Source organism: Papaver somniferum, unplaced genomic scaffold, assembly GCF_003573695.1.
Source record: "Papaver somniferum cultivar HN1 unplaced genomic scaffold, ASM357369v1 unplaced-scaffold_19, whole genome shotgun sequence".
NCBI lineage: Eukaryota > Viridiplantae > Streptophyta > Magnoliopsida > Ranunculales > Papaveraceae > Papaver > Papaver somniferum.
In genome coordinates, this window is record NW_020628818.1 from 7,754,955 (window position 1) to 7,758,722 (window position 3,768).

The window sequence follows — 3,768 nt, forward strand, 5'->3', positions numbered from 1 at the left end:
AGTTATTTTTGCCCTTGTTTTAACTTTTAACCAAATATTCCACATCCATGCCATCGCAGATTTGTTCGATAAGATCCCACTTCAGTTGTATTTGTAATAATAATATAATAAAGAAAAGCTCTAGAACTTGTTACCAAACCTTGTCATTCTTAGATTAAAATCTAAAAAAATAAACATCAAACTTTTTTTTCTTCTTTTTAACAAAAATAAATAAATTCAAAATCAAACATTTACCATTAGAACATTTTTTAGTAGTACAAATATAAACCCGTAATGAGAGTCTAAAGAACCATCCTAGTTCTCTTCACTAATACCTATAATTGGATAATTCTTAAAGCAACTTAACTCAACTCAAGCAACAATAAAATCAACAAAAATGTCTCAAAGTAGAGCCTTTTATCCTCATCATCATCTACAGCGGCAAACTCTGCTTACTCTCCATCCCATCATCGAGGCTACCATATTATTGCAACCATTTCATCTGCATTATCCTCATCACCTAGGAAAAAATTCTTATGATTATTTATGTCTCTTTGATATGATGACCATATACAACCAATTTGCTGGAATCCAATGAACCATACCACACGTACTAATAAATCAAAACCCCAAAAAACATCTAGAAAATAGAGCTTTCTAAGAAGTCCCCTACATGATCAAACGGAAAAGAATAAAATCCTACGAAACAGGCCTCAACTCGTCCATAAAGCGATGCTTAAAACATTAAGTAACAACAGTATGCTATCATCCACTCCATACATCAAACAAAACCTGCATTTGTCTCTAGATTTGTTTACAAATCAGTACCCTGATAACTCGACGCCGATAAGATTCCTTAATCATTTCTTGTATAAATTTATTAAATCTCCTATATAATCTCGAACTATTTTCTCCATCATTTCAAAATCCAATAATACTATATCTTACATTCATCTGCCGCAGCAACCATGAAGACCTGAAAATAAAACCATAACTCAATCAATTAAGAAAATGTAATACATTGTGCAAGTGAGTTACTCAAGGATGTATCCACATGGAACGACATGAACTTTATTTATACTCTTGGTTATTTTGGCATTCGGATTATGAAAAAAGATCTCTAAACCATATGAACACTTTTCCACCCGGATTTCACATTATTGACGTAGCTGAGGACTATCTGCAGGACAAAACGAATAATCAACTCCCATTTTTCTCCCGTGTTACATTTATGCATAAAAATCACAAAATGCCTTATGAAATTTGTTCTAAAAGTTGTCATTTGACACCTCTTCACACTACTACACCCCCATTTCCTTTAAGTAATCCTAGTCGCTGAATTGGACACGAAGTTTAGGAACTCTTGGTTGCTAGCTTACAATTCAAATGTTTAAGCTATTTCAAATGGGAAACTATAACATGGCAACATTGGGTACAACTATAGCTAGTGGATGTGGCACTGATTAACACAAATGATAAGCTAAACACAACAAATGAGAGTGTAGTTTGGCCAAAAGAAAGGGTCTTTAATGGCTATATCAATATGGGATAATAGGGATAATTAAAATTAGTTTGATAATCTATCATGACTACCAAACTAAACAATAGGAAAAATTAATATGTGTAAGTTTGGCATTGAGCTCAAAAATACTCCTTACCGTTTTTATTCCTACATTTTCTAGTTTAAAATCACATAAACAGTTGTCCCCTAAACTACTTAAGATAATTATGAATAGATAATATGTATTCTCATGCCTTTTTGATGAAGACAATTCTTAGCCACCTTTAGAAGGACTGGTGTTCCTCTTATTAGAATTACTATCATTAACCTTGTATAATACTTCCTCAATAATCTTAAAATCTAGGACTTGCGTTTCAGGCTGAAAAACTTGCTATTACGATTGGGAGAATAAGCAAAATGACAAATAATTCTTATCCATCTTTGATCAAATGCATATGAAAGTAAGAAAATCCAAACCCCAGAAAATCCGTTACTAATTCCAAACATAACCTCTAACAAATCCATCAACCTAAATTTTGAACCAACAAAACCGAGAAAAATGATTAAAACATATTATAATCCTGAAGAAGTAGACGGAATCTAAGAAGAAAGAAAGCTAATTATAAGAGAATGCATCCACCAAAGTGACTGAAAAATCCCACAACAATAGACTGAGTTATCGATTCGTTTCTTTGTTTATCGATGTAATAATACAAAAATATCTTAATTTGGATATGAAAAATGAACTTTGACATGTATTTACCTGCTGCATAAACAAATCCGTTTGTTGAGTATTGCATACTATTTTGTGCCAAATGCAGTTATTTTTTCCAGGATGGTCGCTTGATTAAAAAAAAAAAACCAAACACAAACACAAAATTAAATCGAAATAGGCACAAATCTTACCTTTAAGACAACCAGAAGTACATACTCAATGCTAAGAAAACCCAATCTGCAATAAAACATGATTCAATTAGATCAACCAAAACCCACATATGTAAATGAATATCGACTTATTTCAACAAAAATTGCTAATCAAATAAGAAACTACCAAAGCCCTAAAATTTCTTACTCGAAACAAAATGAAATAATAGTATTGGGTTTTCACTTTCCTTTAACAGAAACAAATTTTTTGATAAAGATCAGGGTTGTAAAGACCGATTGTTCAACTGAAGCCATTTTTATCCACAATAATAATCGATGGTCTACCTAAATTTTAATGCGGACCTCCATGAACTACATGGCAGTAGTTTAGCCCTAGAAACTGCTAATTCATTGAAACATTTCCTATAATGGAGCAAAGAATTAAATGACCATAATTTCCTAGAATGGAGCAAAAAATTAATAACGTCTATTGGACAGTTGTGGAAATGATCAAATAAATGGTGGAATCGTGACCGTCATTTACGTCCCCAAAATGTAAATCCGTGGATTGTTGAATCGTGACCCTCCTTTATGTCCCTAGAATGTAAGTCTTTAAGTGATTAAATCTTAACCGTAATTTATGTATCCAAACTATGGATGACCGTCGATGTGGGAAAATATTATTGTCTCTTATAATATAAAAATTGGTATTCATTGTGAACGGTACTAACAAAGAGAGTGGGTTGAACATATCTAGTTTTCGGGTTAGTTCTCATGGGTGTCACGATATTTCTTTTTGGTTCACTGAATGCAAGTCATTTTTTGTAATTTTGAACATTTTAAGGTTTGGCACAACATTTTATTTTATTTTACTCAGATATTTACTTAAAGTTATTTTTTTTTGATTAATTGTGATCTTAACCTATTGGATTATTCTACCGAGGTCATAAATGTGTGAAAGTCTACTTTTAGTTGGGGTCTGACCCAACTTACTATTTTTCAGGAGACCGTGATCGTGGAGTAACCTATCCCGTAGAATGCATTTTTGATTCCGAAAAGCTACTTCTTCATAGTTTCTGAAGTGTTTATCTAAAGTTTTTATTGATTTCTTTAAGACCAGACTTATTTCTTTTAAATAAATTCTTCGCATATTTTATTTTTTTGAAGACCGACCTGCGAGTCGAGTAATTTACAATTTTCCTTATCAATTTCATTTAAATAAATTCAGTTATTTATGAATTAATGTCGATGTGCTCCGTACAATAGCCGTATCTCCATTTATTGGTATGATGATTTGAGTGTGTAAAATGATCCATGAATATACCACATTTGGGATTTTAGGACGGTCGACCTGAAATTCGAAGTGGGGTCGTTATAATAATACATGATATTTCTTTTACTCTTTAGATATATGAAACCCCATT

The 3,768-nt window shown here is 32.1% G+C and overlaps 1 long non-coding RNA gene across 2 annotated transcripts; it reads right to left on the reverse strand.

The window, feature by feature from the left end:
• Positions 1–220: 220 nt before the first annotated feature.
• Positions 221–2,672, reverse strand: LOC113339039. Of its 2 annotated transcripts, XR_003354934.1 has the most exons (4): positions 2,553–2,672; positions 2,387–2,432; positions 1,050–1,159; positions 221–955 (listed from the first exon to the last, which is right to left on the reverse strand). It is a non-coding gene; the product is annotated as an uncharacterized LOC113339039 (long non-coding RNA). The 2 variants fall into 2 exon arrangements; XR_003354935.1 differs by lacking the exon at positions 1,050–1,159.
• Between the last annotated feature and the right edge of the window lie 1,096 nt (positions 2,673–3,768).